At 31.9% G+C, this 20,470-nt stretch overlaps 1 protein-coding gene across 2 annotated transcripts in view; it reads left to right on the plus strand.

Annotated features, from left to right (window-relative positions):
• Positions 1-526: 526 nt before the first annotated feature.
• The window catches only part of LOC119613275 (glycogen-binding subunit 76A), a 48,194-nt gene continuing 28,250 nt past the window's right edge, over positions 527-20,470 (plus strand). The window contains exon 1 of one of the 2 annotated variants that reach the window (XM_037969275.1): positions 527-1,238. The gene's annotated coding sequence lies outside the window, so the exon portion shown is untranslated. Of the gene's footprint in view, positions 1,239-6,885; positions 7,463-20,470 lie in introns of those variants that run through there. The other variant, XM_037969274.1, reaches the window with a different exon arrangement.

Here is a 20,470-nt window from a genome sequence, read left to right on the forward strand (position 1 = left end):
ACTAGACTATAGACTAGATTATAGACTACACTATAGACTAGACTATAGACTAGACTATAGACTAGACTATAGACTAGACTATAGACAGACTATAGACTAGACTATAGACTAGACTATAGACTAGACTATAGACTAGACTATAGACTAGACTATAGACTAGAATGGACTAGACTATAGATTTCATACTAATAATTGGCATAGACTTTATTCTAGACAAGGAATATGAGACTATAGACTATACTATTAGACCGGCCTATGACTAGAATATACATGATGCACAATAGGCTAGACATATGATAGTCTAAAATAGTATTCAAACCATAGAATAGACTACCTATTGATAATTCTACTACTTCTGAGCTTTCCATTCCTGATTTCAAGGCATGTCACCGCGAGAATAACAACAGAAAGAGAGTAAGTGATACACAACAATACCAAATAAGAGAATAACATCAAAAAAAGATGTCAAAATTAAAAATAGCAACAACAAATTTAGCAATTTGTATACAACCAGTTCTAAGAAAATATGTCAGGATTGTGGGTTTTTTCGGTGGGTCGGTCGTTTGAAAACATAATTTACGCCAAGAAAATAGAAAGAAAATTAAGTTTTCAAACAGAGAATAGTTAAAACAAATACATTACGAATAAATACTTCAACGAGATTAGTTTGTAGATGGTAAGAAGAATAAGATAAATAATACAACAATTTCTATAACTACATAAATGTCAAAATAAATTCACCAAAAAAGCAAACAATTAAGAATAATAACAAAAATAAACAATTAAAAACACAATAACAAATACAACAATTAAACTAATGTGTAATTAAAACAAAATATTTTTAAATAAAAAACAAAAACAAATTTTTTGATAATGCAGCCACAAAAATTTAGAACACAACATCAAACCGAAATGCAGAAATTGTTGTTATTGTTGTATGTATGTAAATAATAAATAAATAAAAACACAATATTTATTCTTTGACACATAATAAAAACAGATAAAGTGAAAGTGTATTTAAAAGCAAAAAAGTATATGTAAACAAATAAATTTAATAAAATTTAACACAACAACGTACTATACTAGAAGATAAATAAAACGCCAAAAAAAAAAATAGAATTTGTTACGAGATATCAACGAAATAAAAAAGTTTTTAATTGAACTTTAATCAAGCATTACAAAACGTTTATGTAAATACAACTACAACATCTTCCTCAAACATTTTAATTATTGCAAAGGTAAGTAGCAACGACCTTCAAAATACCTTACTCAACTGTCAAAATATTAAACTTTATAAATCAAATATTATCTATACATACATATTTATGTACATACATATGTTAATGAGATGAGTAAACTTGCAACATAAGGCAAAAACGAATTTTGAGTACCCTATTGTTCAAAAATCACAAATAATCTGCAAATCATAAATTTAAGTAAAAGTTTCATAAGTTATTAGTAAAATTTAGAATTTTTAGTAAAATTTTTAATTTTTTGTAAAATTTCAAATTTTTAGTAAAAATTTCAAATTTTTTTGAAAATTTAGAATTTAAAATTTTTAGTATCAATAGACTAGTCCATGGACTAAGTAGTCAATGGTTTAGTACATAGTTTAGTCTATAGTCTAGTCTATAGTCTAGTCTATAGTCTAGTCTATAGTCTAGTCTATTGTCTAGTCTATAGTCTAGTCTATAGTCTAGTCTATAGTCTAGTCATAGTATAGTCTATAGTCATTATAGTCTAGTCCTATAGTCTAGTCTATAGTCAGTCTATAGTCTATTATAGTCTAGTCTATAGTCTAGTCTATAGTCTAGTCTATAGTCTAGTCTATAGTCTAGTCTATCAGTCTAGTCTATAGTCTAGTCCTATAGTCTAGTCCTATAGTCTAGTCTATAGTCTAGTTCTATAGTCTAGTCTATAGTCTAGTCTATAGTCTAGTCTATAGTCTAGTCTATAGTCTAGTCTATAGTCTAGTCTATAGTCTAGTCTATAGTCTAGTCTATAGTCTAGTCTATAGTCTAGTCTATAGTCTAGTCTATAGTCTAGTCTATAGTCTAGTCTATAGTCTAGTCTATAGTCTAGTCTATAGTCTAGTCTATAGTCTAGTCTATAGTCTAGTCTATAGTCTAGTCTATAGTCTAGTCTATAGTCTAGTCTATAGTCTAGTCTATAGTCTAGTCTATAGTCTAGTCTATAGTCTAGTCTAGTCTAGTCTATAGTCTAGTCTATAGTCTAGTCTATAGTCTAGTCTATAGTCTAGTCTATAGTCTAGTCTATAGTCTAGTCTATAGTCTAGTAGTCTATAGTCTAGTCTATAGTCTAGTCTATAGTCTAGTCTATAGTCTAGTCTAGTAGTCTATAGTCTAGTCTATAGTCTATAGTCTAGTCTATAGTCTAGTCTATAGTCTAGTCTAGTCTAGTCTATAGTCTAGTCTATAGTCTAGTCTATAGTCTAGTCTATAGTCTAGTCTATAGTCTAGTCTATAGTCTAGTCTATAGTCTAGTCTATAGTCTATTCTATAGTCTAGTCTATAGTCTAGTCTATAGTCTAGTCTATAGTCTAGTCTATAGTCTAGTCTATAGTCTAGTCTATAGTCTAGTCTAGTCTATTCTATAGTCTAGTCTATAGTCTAGTCTATAGTCTAGTCTATAGTCTAGTCTATAGTCTAGTCTATAGTCTAGTCTATAGTCTAGTCTATAGTCTAGTCTATAGTCTAGTCTATAGTCTAGTCTATAGTCTAGTCTATAGTCTAGTCTATAGTCTAGTCTATAGTCTAGTCTATAGTCTAGTCTATAGTCTAGTCTATAGTCTAGTCTATAGTCTAGTCTATAGTCTAGTCTATAGTCTAGTCTATAGTCTAGTCTATAGTCTAGTCTATAGTCTAGTCTATAGTCTAGTCTATAGTCTAGTCTAGTCTAGTCTATAGTCTAGTCTATAGTCTAGTCTATAGTCTAGTCTATAGTCTAGTCTATAGTCTAGTCTATAGTCTAGTCTATAGTCTAGTCTATAGTCTAGTCTATAGTCTAGTCTATAGTCTAGTCTATAGTCTAGTCTAGTCTAGTCTATAGTCTAGTCTATAGTCTAGTCTATAGTCTAGTCTATAGTCTAGTCTATAGTCTAGTCTATAGTCTAGTCTATAGTCTAGTCTATAGTCTAGTCTATAGTCTAGTCTATAGTCTAGTCTATAGTCTAGTCTATAGTCTAGTCTATAGTCTAGTCTATAGTCTAGTCTATAGTCTAGTCTATAGTCTAGTCTATAGTCTAGTCTATAGTCTAGTCTAGTCTAGTCTATAGTCTAGTCTATAGTCTAGTCTAGTCTATAGTCTAGTCTATAGTCTAGTCTATAGTCTAGTCTATAGTCTAGTCTATAGTCTAGTCTATAGTCTAGTCTATAGTCTAGTCTATAGTCTAGTCTATAGTCTAGTCTATAGTCTAGTCTATAGTCTAGTCTATAGTCTAGTCTATAGTCTAGTCTATAGTCTAGTCTATAGTCTAGTCTATAGTCTAGTCTATAGTCTAGTCTATAGTCTAGTCTATAGTCTAGTCTATGTCTATTGTCTAGTCTATAGTCTAGTCTATAGTCTAGTCTATAGTTAGTCTATAGTCTAGTCTATAGTCTAGTCTATAGTCTAGTCTATAGTCTAGTCTATAGTCTAGTCTATAGTCTAGTCTATAGTCTAGTCTATAGTCTAGTCTATAGTCTAGTCTATAGTCTATTCTATAGTCTATTCTATAGCTTAGTCTATAGTCTAGTCTATAGTCTATTCTATAGTCTAGTCTATAATCTAGTCTATAGTCTAGTCTATAGTCTAGTTTATAGTCTAGTCTATAGTCTAGTCTATAGTCTAGTCTATAGTCTAGTCTATAGTCTAGTCTATAGTCTAGTCTATAGTCTAGTCTATAGTGTATTCTATAGTCTAGTCTATAGTCTAGTCTATAGTCTAGTCTATAGTCTAGTCTATAGTCTAGTCTATAGTCTAGTCTATAGTCTAGTCTATAGTCTAGTCTATAGTCTAGTCTATAGTCTAGTCTATAGTCTAGTCTATAGTCTAGTCTATAGTCTAGTCTATAGTCTAGTCTATAGTCTAGTCTATAGTCTAGTCTATAGTCTAGTCTATAGTCTAGTCTTAGTCTAGTCTATAGTCTAGTCTATAGTCTAGTCTATAGTCTATTCTATGGTCTAGTCTATAGTCTAGTCTATGGTCTAGTCTATAGTCAAGTCTATAGTCTAGTCTATAGTCTAGTCTATAGTCTAGTCTATGGTCTAGTCTATAGTCAAGTCTATAGTCTAGTCTATAGTCTAGTCTATAGTCTAGTCTATAGTCTAGTCTAAGTCTAGTCTATAGTCTAGACTAGACTTTAGTCTAGTCTATAGTGAACTGAACTAGAACTGAGCTAGAACTGAACTAGAACGGAACTAGAACTGAACTAGAACGGAACTAGAACTGAACTAGAACTGAACTAGAACTGAACTAGAACTGAACTAGAACTGAACTAGAACTGAACTAGAACTGAACTAGAACTGAACTAGAACTGAACTAGAACTGAACTAGAACTGAACTAGAACTGAACTAGAACTGAACTAGAACTGAACTAGAACTGAACTAGAACTGAACTAGAACTGAACTAGAACTGAACTAGAACTGAACTAGAACTGAACTAGAACTGAACTAGAACTGAACTAGAACTGAACTAGAACTGAACTAGAACTGAACTAGAACTGAACTAGAACTGAACTAGAACTGAACTAGAACTGAACTAGAACTGAACTAGAACTGAACTAGAACTGAACTAGAACTGAACTAGAACTGAACTAGAACTGAACTAGAACTGAACTAGAACTGAACTAGAACTGAACTAGAACTGAACTAGAACTGAACTAGAACTGAACTAGAACTGAACTAAAACTGAACTAGAACTGAACTAGAACTGAACTAGAACTGAACTAGAACTGACTGAACTAGAACTGAACTAGAACTGAACTAACTGAACTAGAGCTGAACTAGAACAGAACTAGAACTGAACTAGACTGAACTAGAACTGAACTAGAACTGAACTAGAGTTGAACTAGAACTGAACTAGAACTGAACTAGAACTGAACTAGAACTGAACTAGAGTTCAACTAGAACTGAACTAGAACTGAACTAGAGCTGAACTAGAAATGAACTAGAAATGAACTAGAACTGAACTAGAACTGAACTAGAACTGAACTAGAACTGACCTAGAAACTGAACTAGAACTGAACTAGAAATGAACTAGAACTGAACTAGAAATGAACTAGAAATGAACTAGAACTGAACTAGAAATGAACTAGAAATGAACTAGAACTGAACTAGAAATGAACTAGAAATGAACTAGAAATGAACTAGAAATGAACTAGAACTGAACTAGAACTGAACTAGAACTGAACTAGAAATGAACTAGAAATGAACTAGAACTGAACTAGAACTGAACTAGAACTGAACTAGAAATGAACTAGAACTGAACTAGAACTGAACTAGAACTGAACTAGAACTGAACTAGAAATGAACTAGAACTGAACTAGAACTGAACTAGAAATGAACTAGAAATGAACTAGAACTGAACTAGAACTTGAACTGAACTAGAACTGATCTAGAACCGAACTAGAACTGAACTGATCTAAAACTGGTTCGTCTCTAGCTGACATAGCAGTCGCTGTAGTAAAGCATAGCGGTAGCTTTCTATGTATTAGATCTTCATATGACTCTTTTTGAGTGTAGCGTATGGTATAGTACGGTAAAACTCTAGAAACAGCTGTAGAATTCTAAACGACAACTTTGTTGCTCTCGCTGTTAATTGTATAGTATTTTAGAACAGAATTTATGAAAATGATGATGATGTTGCTGTTAATGATGATGATGATGAGTAAAAGTTAATATGTATAAGTATCAATGAATGATTGTGTGGCAACAACAATAACAACAACAATTAAACTCTAAACGAAGACGGGTGTAGAGAGCAGTGGAGGGTTAAACAAAAAGTGTGTATGAATGATATATGGCTGGTGATGGAAACAAATTTTTTTTTTTGGGCAGACAAGGGAAACCAGCCACAGTAAAGCATAAATTAGTAGCAGTTGATGTTGTAGTAGTAGCAATAGACTCAGTATACAGGGAATGGATGGATGGATGATGAATGGTGGTGTGTAGTGCTTGAGAAGACGGGCAGTAAGTGACTGAAGACCAAAAACTACAAAAACAGCACAAAAGGCAAAAATAAAAAGTGAAAAGCGAAAAAAAAAAATCTGAAAAGAAACACAACATATAGAAATTAACAAAAAAAATATATATATATACACAGAGTACTCCGTACGACCTTGCAATGCCCTTGAATGACACTGTTGTGTGCGCACAGCAAACCGAACAGAACGCCAAGAAGACTATACAGCAGTAAAACAGCGGAACAAATACAAAAAAAAAATAAACTCAAACAACAGTTTGACTTTATATTAACGGGATTGTACTACAACATATTTGAACGGCGGGCGGCTACGGCAAGACTACAAAAGTCAAAACACGGTGGATGACAATTTGTATAAAAAATAAGAAAAAAATAAATAAATAAATAAATAATAAAAATAAATACAAAATATTAATATTAAATAATAAGAATAAAAATATAGAAAAATATTAAAGAAAAGCTGGTTTGAAGAAAGAAAATTTAAAATTCAAACTAAAAGGAAACGGAAATTAAAAGCTTAAAGTGGCAAATTTTATTATTATTTTTTTTTTTTTAAAGGAAAACTTATTTTAAGTTTAAAACATAATTTTTAAAAAGAAAATTTTGACATAAAATTTAAAAGAAAATCTAAATATTATCTAATCTTAATAAAAAGTGAAAAAAAAGAAAATTTCTTTAAAATAAATAGAAAACAAAAAAAACGAATTGTAATTAACAAAATAACGACTACAACTTTTTATAAAAAAACAAAAGAAAATTTTAAAAAGAAAACTTTAAAATATTTAAAAAAAAACAAGAAAAATATTTCTAGAAATCCCTTCCAAAAAAGGACAAGTTGAATAACTTCTGCACACACACACACATAAACACTTAATAATAAGTCCACAAGTAATACTATTTAGTCGCCCACTCTACCCAAAAAAAAATATTTTATTTTTTGTTTTTTCTGATTACACGCGTGTTAGTTAATAATACCCGAAATTTAGCAACAACAACAACAAAAAATCAAACAAAACAAAAGCAAAAGAAAAAATACAAAACATACTAGTTTGCCACATACCCTTCCCATAAACACGGAGGGCTTTCAACGAAACGTCATCAACATCATCATCATCACCAAGCTAAACACAGCAAATTAGTGAGAAAGAAAGAGACCTTTTACTCATTTCCAACAAAAATAAAGAGAGAAACTTAAAACTTAGCTGTCAACAAGAAAGGAAGAAAAGGAAGATAAGGAAACCTTTAAAACCTTAAACAAAAGTAAGTTTACTTTAGGAAACTTTCTGCTTTTCTATTTTGATTCTTCATATTCTTTTAAACATAAAAGCGTTTGGGCGAAAAGAGAGAATCAAAACAAAGCATACACTTACATGAAGGCATGCCTAAGCATATACACACACACACACACACGCATAAGCAAACATTTGCAAACTTGCAAAAAAAAACAAAGAAAAAAAAATTTATAAAAATAAAAACAAATAGTCCATATATTTAAAAATAAATAAACTAATAATAACAAATAGTAACACACATGTTTAATAAATTATAATAAAAAAAATGAAAAGTGTGTATCTTAATTTAAAAAAACATCTCCTTAAAAGAATCAAATCGTTTTTAAAGAAAGTGAAAATTTTGTTAAAAAAAAGTATTGAATGTTTTTCTTTAGGAAGGGGGGAGGGACACTTGGTTCCTTTTGATTCCTTAATGATAAGTGAAAATGTTTAAAAGTTTAAAGAGACAAGGGGAGGAATAGAGGAATAGTGAAGAAATGAATAAAGAAGTTGGAAGAGGCAAAGAGCAAAGAGAAGTTCAAGAGTCTAAACTAACTCCTAAGGATACCATTTATGTTGCTATTAAGAGTAATTATTTCCAAAGATAGAAAGACTGAGGAGTAATAGAGGAGTTGTAAAGAAATGTTATGAATATGAACGGAAGTTAGAAGAGACGAAGAGCAAAGAGAAGTGCAAGAGTCTGAAGTCTCATAAGGATATTATAGTGATGCAAATAAGAGTAATTATTTCCGAAGATAGAGAGACTGAGGAGAAATGACGAAGTTGTGAAGAAATGTTATGAATATGAACAAAAGTTTGAAGAGGCGAAGAGCAAAGAGAAGTGCAAGATGCTGAAGACTCATAAGGATACCATAGTGATGCAATTATAAGTAACTATTTCCGAAGATAGAGATACTGAGGAGAAATGAAGGAGTTGTGAAGAAATGTTATGTATATGAACAAAAGTTAGATGAGGCAAAGATATGAAGAGAAATGCAATAGTCTGATGACTAATAGGGATACCATTGTATTGCAATTAAGAGTAATTACCTCCGGAGATAGAGAAACTGAGGAGAAATGGAGGAGTTGTGGAGAAATGTTATACAGAAGTTAGAAGAGGCGAAGAACAAGAGAAATGCAAGATTCTGAAGACTCATAAGGATTGTGATGCAATTAAGAGTAATTATTTCCGAACATAGAGAGACTGCAGAGAAATGGAGGAGTTGTGAAGAAATGTTATGAATATGAACAGAAGTTAGAATAGGCGAAGGATTGTAGAGTTATGCCAGAGTCTGAAGACTGATAGGGATACCATAGTGAGGCAAATAAGAGTAATTACTTCCGTAGATAGAGAGACTAAGGAGAAATGGAGGAGTTGTGGAGGAGTTGTGAAGAAATGTTATATCAACAGAAGTTAGAAGAAGCGAAGAGCAAATTAAGAGTAATTATTTTCGAAGATAGGGAGACAGGGGGAGAAATGGAGGAGCTGTGAAGAAATGTTATGAATATGAACAGAAGTTAGAAGAGGCGAAGAGATGAAGAGAAATGCAAGAGTCTGAAGACTCATATCATTGTGATACCATTGTGATGCAGTTAAAAGAGAGACTGAGGAGAAATGGAGGAGTTGTAAAAAAAATGTCATTAATATGAAACGAAGTTAGAAGAGACAAAGAGAAGTTCAAGAGTCTCTTCAGACTCATAAGGATATCATTTGGGATGCCATTAAGAATAATTATTACCGAATCAATTACAGTGTCTGACATAGGCCTTGTGCGAATGATCTAGCCTTAAACCAAATCATTCGGACAAGTCGTTACCCTAGATTCTCAGAGCGAATGCTCTCTAATGTAGGCCAGAGATATAAGCTGTTTGAATTGAATCCTCTTCTTCTTTATTCTAACAACTTCTACGGAAATCATTAAAGGGTATTGCAACTCTTCTTTAATGAATACCATACATAGGATGAGGGAACCACAATTGTTTCATTAAAGAACGGAATAACAACAAGAGAAGACCAGGTCGAATTATTTTTGACTTATGAGCTCTCTACCATTTCCATTCTTGTACAAATCTGTTTCTTTTAAGGATATTGTGATGAGCTTAGTATCCATTAGGTATTAGAGATTTAGTACTCGGAGATACGAGAGATCAACTATTAACTTCGAGAATCTGGCATTTCTCACCACGAACGTGGGGTATTCCAACTCATCTTTAATGGATACCATAGATAGGATGAGGGAAACACAATTGTTCCATTAAAGAACAAAATACCAAAAAAGAAGACTTTTGAATTAAGTGACGTGTTTTCAGTCAACACTAACTTTAACTGACTTACCAGCTCTCTAGCATTTCCATCCTTGGGCAAATCTTAGTCTCCACTAATTTGCCTAGTCTGGCATCTCTCAAGGCTCGCACCTCAAACTTATACAATCCCTGTCTCAACTTAGACGACATTCTGCCGAATAGTTTTGAGAAAAACTTTGAGACGTCCAACATTAAGATCTACGCAGATATTAGACGACATTCTGTCGATCTGATTTGGAAAAAGGGTCTCGAATTTCTGGACCCTAGATGAAAATTCGTTAGAGCTTCATATAAGCAGAATTAGTGGGTACTTTATGATTGGACGTATGGCGAATCGTGTGGACTAACCACTTTATAGTTATTGCAAAAGTTGTTTAGACGGAAAAGAGAAATTATCGGTAAAAAACCGAAAACCTAATGTGACTAGTTCGATCACATGAGGTATTCAAGAAATTCGGAGGTCAGATTTAGATTTTACTACAGAAAAATAAACGTAGGCCATGGGTTTGGACTTTTTTAAACTTTTAACGACCTGTATAATCTTAGAGGTATCATATTTACCGAAATGGACTCCGAGCTATCTAATAAAATCGTAATCTTTTCATATAACTTAAGCTACGAGATCTCTAAGTAATCTAACCTATCTTAATTAAGGTGAATGTTAGCAGGATCTCGAATACTCAAAAGAACTTTAAACCTTTTCTGGATCCAATATGAACGCAGGATTTTAGAGCTAACTTGGCAAGGAAGGATATGGTAATGAATGTGCACTTTTTAAACTAGATTCTCTTAATATTGGGGCTGTAGTGCCCACGAGACCCTGTCTCCAAGTTTGAAATCCGGTCTTAATATCTTTAGCTCATGGAGAGTTAGTAGTGGTGTTCTTAACAATATCCATCTGACCTGTATTTGCCCCCATCTCTAGCATGTGTATCTTGAGAGATCGAACATATTATACGAATTCAAACTTATGGTAAAGTGCTCCCAACTCCCCCTAAAAGGTTAATAATAACCCACAAATCATTTTAGTTGCTGATAGAAAGAGAGAAAACATCTCGAAACAAAAACAATAATAAACATCTACTGACGCAGTTTAAATTGTATATTAAAGTTAATTTTAAATCACCAAGACCATTGTTCTGTAAAAAAAAAAACCGAGAACAAAAATTTCAATGCAAACAAACATTAAATACAATGGAAGACATGAATAAATATTATGTCATGACATAAATATATTCAAGTATTTTTTCTCTTGTTCTCAATAACAAATTCAAATAATACTCAATTAACGTTTGAATAAATAACTAATAATAAAAAAATTATTAACATTTCTTATTATTTTTTTTTTTTGACAATTCATATGTTTAACATAAAGTGACCACAATTCTTATAAATGAAAATAAATTTCATAAAATATTAAAGATATTGATCGACCCGGTGTCGTTTTGTTCATCAAAATGTTTTAAATTATGGAACGAGTTAAATGCGTTTTAAATGAAAGTAAACAACAGTTAAGTTCTAGTTTTTTTCCTACTTTGTTTACAATTTTGGAAGGAGTTGTTTTAAAGGACATGTATAATATATATAGCAGATTATATAGGTTAATATAATATAGATTACAAATACAAATACAACAACCAATGACGAAAAAGGTGCGTAAAATAGTATTACGTCGTTTTATTTCGCATGGAAAATTTCTTATACATTTTAGAACTTAATGACATTAGTATTGGCTATGTGGCTACCTAGAGTCTACAGAATTTCATTAAGGTAGTGTTAAGACTATATGCATGGACTAGACCATAGGCTAGACTATAGACTAGAATATAGACTAGACTATAGACTAGACTATAGACTAGACTATAGACTCGACTATACACTAGACTATAGACTAGACTATAGACTACACTATAGAATAGACTATAGACTAGACTATAGACTAGGCTATAGACCAGACTATAGACTAGACTATAGACTAGACTATAGACTAGACTATAGACTAGACTATAGACTAGACTATAGACTAGACTATAGACTAGACTATTCACTAGACTATTCACTAGTCTAAAGTCTAGACTATAGACTAGACTATAGACTAGACTATACACTAGTCTAAAGTCTAGACTATAGACTAGACTATAGACTAGACTATAGACTAGACTATAGACTAGACTATAGACTAGAATATAGACTAGACTATAGACTAGACTATAGACTAGACTATAGACTAGACTATAGACTAGACTATAGACTAGACTATAGACTAGACTATAGACTAGACTATAGACTAGACTATACACTAGTCTAAAGTCTAGACTATAGACTAGACTATACATAGTCTAAGTCTAGACTCTAGACTAGACTATAGACTAGACTATAGACTAGACTATAGACTAGACTATAGACTAGACTATAGACTAGACTATAGACTAGACTATAGACTAGACTATAGACTAGACTATAGACTAGACTATAGACTAGACTATAGACTAGACTATACTAGACTATAGACTAGACTATAGACTAGACTATAGACTAGACTATAGACTAGACTATAGACTAGACTATAGACTAGACTATAGACTAGACTATAGACTAGACTATAGACTAGACTATAGACTAGACTATAGACTAGACTATAGACTAGACTATAGACTAGACTATAGACTAGACTATAGACTAGACTATAGACTAGACTAGACTATAGACTAGACTATAGACTAGACTATAGACTAGACTATAGACTAGACTATAGACTAGACTATAGACTAGACTATAGACTAGACTATAGACTAGACTATAGACTAGACTATAGACTAGACATAGACTAGACTAGACTATAGACTAGACTAGACTATAGACTAGACTATAGACTAGACTATAGACTAGACTATAGACTAGACTATAGATTACTATAGACTAGACTATAGACTAGACTATAGACTAGACTATAGACTAGACTATAGACTAGACTATAGACTAGACTATAGACTAGACTATACTAGACTATAGACTATAAAAGACTAGACTAGACTAGACCATAGACTAGACTATAGACTAGACATAGACTAGACTATAGACTAGACTATAGACTATACTATACAAGACTATAGTCTAGACTACAGACTAGACTATAGACTAGACTGTAGACTATACTACAGACTAGACTATAGACTATACTACAGACTAGACTATAGACTAGACTACAGACTAGACTATAGACTAGACTGTAGACTATACTACAGACTAGACTATAGACTAGACTATAGACTAGACTATAGACTAGACTATAGACTAGACTATAGACTATACTATAGACTAGACTATAGACTATACTATAGACTAGACTACAATAAACTACAAAATAATCTACACTATAGTGCTGTGCACTATCTAGCTGTAAGTTTCCATTCCAAAGTTCATTTCTATTACCGAATTTCCTCGCGGTGTATAGACCTAAATATTTATTGCTTTTTTGTAGCTTTCTTTCATCATCAATTCATTTTCAAGTTGTTATTGGTGTCGCCTCTATTATTGTTGTTGCTGCTGCTATTATTTTCTTAATTTTTCTGTTGTTTTTGTGGGGGTGAATATGGAGCTAATAAAATGAGCGCGTGTCTGTGTACGATTTATATTTGTATGACATTGGATGCCAAAATAAATGTCATGCAGACAAGAACAATTTCTATTGCTACTGCTGCTTCTTATTATTTTTCTGCTTCTTCTGCCTCTTCTTACCGACTAAAGTCAAAATAAACAAAATCACAAGAACCACTACAACAATAATAAAAACAAAATTAAAAAAAAAATATATATCACAACAATTTCAGAAAGAAAGTAACAAAATAAAATAACAAAAAAAAAGGAAAATTACCAAAAATAATCTGCAAAGTTTACGTATTTACAGACAAAAACAAAAAACGCAGATTGGACCAAAAATACAACATTGTTTTTTATTATTTATTCCTTTATATACCGAAAAAAAATACTTAAACTTTTTTTGTTCTTAATTTATTGATTGTGAGGAGAAAACATGCTCATGTGATATTTTGCTTTTCAGAAATCTTTGGCAATTTATTGATTGCAAAAGAAATTTTTAATAATACTATTTGGGCATAAATTGCTTTTTTTGTGTGTGTAAAAATATAAATTATTTAAATAAGTATTTATCAGGTACATCTTTTTAATAATTTTATTTGTTATTTTGAGTTTAAATACTTTTTTTACTAAAGTTTTATTTCCATATGTTTTCTTTTTCTTCTATTTCCGGTTGTTTATAGTCTACTCTAGTCTAGTCTATAGTCTAGTCTATAGTCTAGTCTATAGTCTAGTCTATAGTCTAGTCTATAGTCTAGTCTATAGTCTAGTCTATAGTCTAGTCTATAGTCTAGTCTATAGTCTAGTCTATAGTCTAGTCTATAGTCTAGTCTATAGTCTAGTCTATAGTCATAGTCTATCTAGTCTAGTCTATAGTCTAGTCTATAGTCTAGTCTATAGTCTAGTCTATAGTCTAGTCTATAGTCTAGTCTATAGTCTAGTCTATAGTCTAGTCTATAGTCTAGTCTATAGTCTAGTCTATAGTCTAGTCTATAGTCTAGTCTATAGTCTAGTCTATAGTCTAGTCTATAGTCCTAGTCTATAGTCTAGTCTATAGTCTAGTCTATAGTCTAGCTATAGTCTAGTCTATAGTCTAGTCTATAGTCTAGTCTATAGTCTAGTCTATAGTCTAGTCTAGTCTATAGTCTAGTCTATAGTCTAGTCTATAGTCTAGTCTATAGTCTAGTCTATAGTCTAGTCTATAGTCTAGTCTATAGTCTAGTCTATAGTCTAGTCTATAGTCTAGTCTATAGTCTAGTCTATAGTCTAGTCTATAGTCTAGTCTATAGTCTAGTCTATAGTCTAGTCTATAGTCTAGTCTATAGTCTAGTCTATAGTCTAGTCTATAGTCTAGTCTAGTCTAGTCTATAGTCTAGTCTATAGTCTAGTCTATAGTCTAGTCTATAGTCTAGTCTATAGTCTAGTCTATAGTCTAGTCTATAGTCTAGTCTATAGTCTAGTCTATAGTCTAGTCTATAGTCTAGTCTATAGTCTAGTCTATAGTCTAGTCTATAGTCTAGTCTATAGTCTAGTCTATAGTCTAGTCTATAGTCTAGTCTATAGTCTAGTCTATAGTCTAGTCTATAGTCTAGTCTAGTCTAGTCTATAGTCTAGTCTATAGTCTAGTCTATAGTCTAGTCTATAGTCTAGTCTATAGTCTAGTCTATAGTCTAGTCTATAGTCTAGTCTATAGTCTAGTCTATAGTCTAGTCTATAGTCTAGTCTATAGTCTAGTCTATAGTCTAGTCTATAGTCTAGTCTATAGTCGTCTATAGTCTAGTCTATAGTCTAGTCTATAGTCTAGTCTATAGTCTAGTCTATAGTCTAGTCTATAGTCTAGTCTATAGTCTAGTCTATAGTCTAGTCTATAGTCTAGTCTATAGTCTAGTCTATAGTCTAGTCTATAGTCTAGTCTATAGTCTAGTCTATAGTCTAGTCTATAGTCTAGTCTATAGTCTAGTCTATAGTCTAGTCTCTATAGTCTAGTCTATAGTCTAGTCTATAGTCTAGTCTATAGTCTAGTCTATAGTCTAGTCTATAGTCTAGTCTATAGTCTAGTCTATAGTCTAGTCTATAGTCTAGTCTATAGTCTAGTCTATAGTCTAGTCTATAGTCTAGTCTATAGTCTAGTCTATAGTCTAGTCTATAGTCTAGTCTATAGTCTAGTCTATAGTCTAGTCTATAGTCTAGTCTATAGTCTAGTCTATAGTCTAGTCTATAGTCTAGTCTATAGTCTAGTCTATAGTCTAGTCTATAGTCTAGTCTATAGTCTAGTCTATAGTCTAGTCTATAGTCTATCTATAGTCTAGTCTATAGTCTAGTCTATAGTCTAGTCTATAGTCTATAGTCTAGTCTATAGTCTAGTCTATAGTCTAGTCTATAGTCTAGTCTATAGTCTAGTCTATAGTCTAGTCTATAGTCTAGTCTATAGTCTAGTCTATAGTCTAGTCTATAGTCTAGTCTATAGTCTAGTCTATAGTCTAGTCTATAGTCTAGTCTATAGTCTAGTCTATAGTCTAGTCTATAGTCTAGTCTAGTCTAGTCTATATAGTCTAGTCTCTATAGTCTAGTCTATAGTCTAGTCTATAGTCTAGTCTATAGTCTAGTCTATAGTCTAGTCTATAGTCTAGTCTATAGTCTAGTCTATAGTCTAGTCTATAGTCTAGTCTATAGTCTAGTCTATAGTCTAGTCTATAGTCTAGTCTATAGTCTAGTCTATAGTCTAGTCTATAGTCTAGTCTATAGTCTAGTCTATAGTCTAGTCTATAGTCTAGTCTATAGTCTAGTCTATAGTCTAGTCTATAGTCTAGTCTATAGTCTAGTCTATAGTCTAGTCTATAGTCTAGTCTATAGTCTAGTCTATAGTCTAGTCTATAGTCTAGTCTATAGTCTAGTCTATAGTCTAGTCTATAGTATAATCCATAGTCTAGTAAATAGTGTAGTCTATAGTATAATCTATAGTCTAGTCTAGTCCATAGTCTAGTCTATAGTCTATAGTCTAGTCTATAGTCTAGTCTATAGTCTAGTCTATAGTCTAGTCTATAGTCTAGTCTATGGTCTAGTCTATAGTCTAGTCTATAGTCTAGTCTATAGTCTAGTCTATAGTCTAGTCTATAGTCTAGTCTATGGTCTAGTCTATAGTCTAGTCTATAGTCTAGTCTATAGTCTAGTCTATAGTCTAGTCTATAGACTAGTCTATAATCTAGTCTATAGTCTAGTCTATAGACTAGTCTATAATCTAGTCTATAGTCTAGTCTATAGTCTAGTCTATAGTCTAGTCTATAGTCTAGTCTATAGTCTAGTCTATAGTATAATCTATAGTCTGGTCTATAGTGTAGTCTATAGTCTAGTCTATAGTCTAGTCTATAGTCTAGTCTATAGTTTAGTCTAAAGTCTGGTCTATAGTCTAGTCTAGTCTATAATCTAGTCTATAATCTAGTCTATAGTCTAGTCTATAGTCTAGTCTATAGTCTAGTCTATAGTCTAGTCTATAGTCTAGTCTATAGTCTAGTCTATAGTCTAGTCTATAGTCTAGTCTATAGTCTAGTCTATAGTCTAGTCTATAGTCTAGTCTATAGTCTAGTCTATAGTCTAGTCTATAGTCTAGTCTATAGTCTAGTCTATAGTCTAGTCTATAGTCTAGTCTATAGTCTAGTCTATAGTCTAGTCTATAGTCTAGTCTATAGTCTAGTCTATAGTCTAGTCTATAGTATAATCCATAGTCTAGTAAATAGTGTAGTCTATAGTATAATCTATAGTCTAGTCTAGTCCATAGTCTAGTCTATAGTCTAGTCTATAGTCTAGTCTATAGTCTAGTCTATAGTCTAGTCTATAGTCTAGTCTATAGTCTAGTCTATAGTCTAGTCTATAGTCTAGTCTATAGTCTAGTCTATAGTCTAGTCTATGGTCTAGTCTATAGTCTAGTCTATAGTCTAGTCTATAGTCTAGTCTATAGTCTAGTCTATAGACTAGTCTATAATCTAGTCTATAGTCTAGTCTATAGTCTAGTCTATAGTCTAGTCTATAGTCTAGTCTATAGTCTAGTCTATAGTATAATCTATAGTCTAGTCTATAGTGTAGTCTATAGTCTAGTCTATAGTCTAGTCTATAATCTAGTCTATAGTCTAGTCTATAGTCTAGTCTATAGTCTAGTCTATAGTCTAGTCTATAGTCTAGTCTATAGTCTAGTCTATAGTCTAGTCTATAGTCTAGTCTATAATCTAGTCTATAGTCTAGTCTATAGTCTAGTCTATAGTCTAGTCTATAGTCTAGTCTATAGTCTAGTCTATAGTCTAGTCTATAGTCTAGTCTATAGTCTAGTCTATAGTCTAGTCTATAGTCTAGTCTATAGTCTAGTCTATAGTCTAGTCTATAGTCTAGTCTATAGTCTAGTCTATAGTCTAGTCTATAGTCTAGTCTATAGTCTAGTCTATAGTCTAGTCTATAGTCTAGTCTATAGTCTAGTCTATAGTCTAGTCTATAGTCTAGTCTATAGTCTAGTCTATAGTCTAGTCTATAGTCTAGTCTATAGTCTAGTCTATAGTCTAGTCTATAGTCTAGTCTATAGTCTAGTCTATAGTCTAGTCTATAGTCTAGTCTATAGTCTAATCTATAGTCTAGTCTACAGTCTAGTCTATAGTCTAGTCTATAGTCTAGTCTATAGTCTAGTCTATAGTCTAGTCTATAGTCTAGTCTATAGTCTAGTCTATAGTTTTGTCTATAGTCTAGTCTATAGTCTAGTCTATAGTCTAGTCTATAGTCTAGTCTATAGTCTAGTCTATAGTCTAGTCTATAGTCTAGTCTATAGTCTAGTCTATAGTCTAGTCTATAGTCTAGTCTATAGTCTAGTCTATAGTCTAGTCTATAGTCTAGTCTATAGTCTAGTCTATAGTCTAGTCTATAGTCTAGTCTATAGTCTAGTCTATAGTCTAGTCTATAGTCTAGTCTATAGTCTAGTCTATAGTCTAGTCTATAGTCTAGTCTATAGTCTAGTCTATAGTCTGCAAAGTTTACGTATTTACAGACAAAAACAAAAAACGCAGATTGGACCAAAAATACAACATTGTTTTTTTGTTATTTATTCCTTTATATACCGAAAAAAATACTTAAACTTTTTTTGTTCTTAATTTATTGATTGTGAGGAGAAAACATGCTCATGTGATATTTTGCTTTTCAGAAATCTTTGGCAATTTATTGATTGCAAAAGAAATTTTTAATAATACTATTTGGGCATAAATTGTTTTTTTTTGTTAAGTGTGTAAAAATATAAATTATTTAAAAGGCATTTTTCAGGTACATTTTTCTAATAATTAATTTGTTATTTTGAGTTTAAATACTTTTTTTACTAAAGTTTTATTTCCATATGTTTTCTTTTTCTTCTATTTCCGGTTGTTTATAGTCTACTCTAGTCTATAGTCTAGTCTATAGTCTGGTCTATAGTCTAGTCTATAGTCTAGTCTATAGTCTAGTCTATAGTCTAGTCTATAGTCTGGTCTATAGTCTAGTCTATAGTCTAGTCTATAGTCTAGTCTATAGTCTAGTCTATAGTCTAGTCTATAGTCTAGTCTATAGTCTAGTCTATAGTCTAGTCTATAGTCTAGTCTATAGTCTAGTCTATAGTCTAGTCTATAGTCTAGTCTATAGTCTAGTCTATAGTCTAGTCTATAGTCTAGTCTATAGTCTAGTCTATAGTCTAGTCTATAGTCTAGTCTATAGTCTAGTCTATAGTCTAGTCTATAGTCTAGTCTATAGTCTAGTCTATAGTCTAGTCTATAGTCTAGTCTATAGTCTAGTCTATAGTCTAGTCTATAGTCTAGTCTATAGTCTAGTCTATAGTCTAGTCTATAGTCTAGTCTATAGTCTAGTCTATAGTCTAGTCTATAGTCTAGTCTATAGTCTAGTCTATAGTCTAGTCTATAGTCTAGTCTATAGTCTAGTCTAGTCTAGTCTATAGTCTAGTCTATAGTCTAGTCTATAGTCTAGTCTATAGTCTAGTCTATAGTCTAGTCTATAGTCTAGTCTATAGTCTAGTCTATAGTCTAGTCTATAGTCTAGTCTATAGTCTAGTCTATAGTCTAGTCTATAGTCTAGTCTATAGTCTAGTCTATAGTCTAGTCTATAGTCTAGTCTATAGTCTAGTCTATAGTCTAGTCTATAGTCTAGTCTATAGTCTAGTCTATAGTCTAGTCTATAGTCTAGTCTATAGTCTAGTCTATAGTCTAGTCTAGTCTATAGTCTAGTCTATAGTCTAGTCTATAGTCTAGTCTATAGTCTAGTCTATAGTCTAGTCTATAGTCTAGTCTATAGTCTAGTCTATAGTCTAGTCTATAGTCTAGTCTATAGTCTAGTCTATAGTCTAGTCTATAGTCTAGTCTATAGTCTAGTCTATAGTCTAGTCTATAGTCTAGTCTATAGTCTAGTCTATAGTCTAGTCTATAGTCTAGTCTATAGTCTAGTCTATAGTCTAGTCTATAGTCTAGTCTATAGTCTAGTCTATAGTCTAGTCTATAGTCTAGTCTATAGTCTAGTCTATAGTCTAGTCTATAGTCTAGTCTATAGTCTAGTCTATAGTCTAGTCTATAGTCTAGTCTATAGTCTAGTCTATAGTCTAGTCTATAGTCTAGTCTATAGTCTAGTCTATAGTCTAGTCTATAGTCTAGTCTATAGTCTAGTCTATAGTCTAGTCTATAGTCTAGTCTATAGTCTAGTCTATAGTCTAGTCTATAGTCTAGTCTATAGTCTAGTCTATAGTCTAGTCTATAGTCTAGTCTATAGTCTAATCTATAGTCTAGTCTATAGTCTAGTCTATAGTCTAGTCTATAGTCTATAGTCTAGTCTATAGTCTAGTCTATAGTCTAGTCTATAGTCTAGTCTATAGTCTAGTCTATAGTCTAGTCTATAGTCTAGTCTATAGTCTAGTCTATAGTCTAGTCTATAGTCTAGTCTATAGTCTAGTCTATAGTCTAGTCTATAGTCTAGTCTATAGTCTAGTCTATAGTCTAGTCTATAGTCTAGTCTATAGTCTAGTCTATAGTCTAGTCTATAGTCTAGTCTATAGTCTAGTCTATAGTCTAGTCTATAGTCTAGTCTATAGTCT

Source organism: Lucilia sericata, unplaced genomic scaffold, assembly GCF_015586225.1.
Source record: "Lucilia sericata isolate MDLA Ls3-8-SP2 unplaced genomic scaffold, ASM1558622v1 Contig002041F_arrow, whole genome shotgun sequence".
NCBI lineage: Eukaryota > Metazoa > Arthropoda > Insecta > Diptera > Calliphoridae > Lucilia > Lucilia sericata.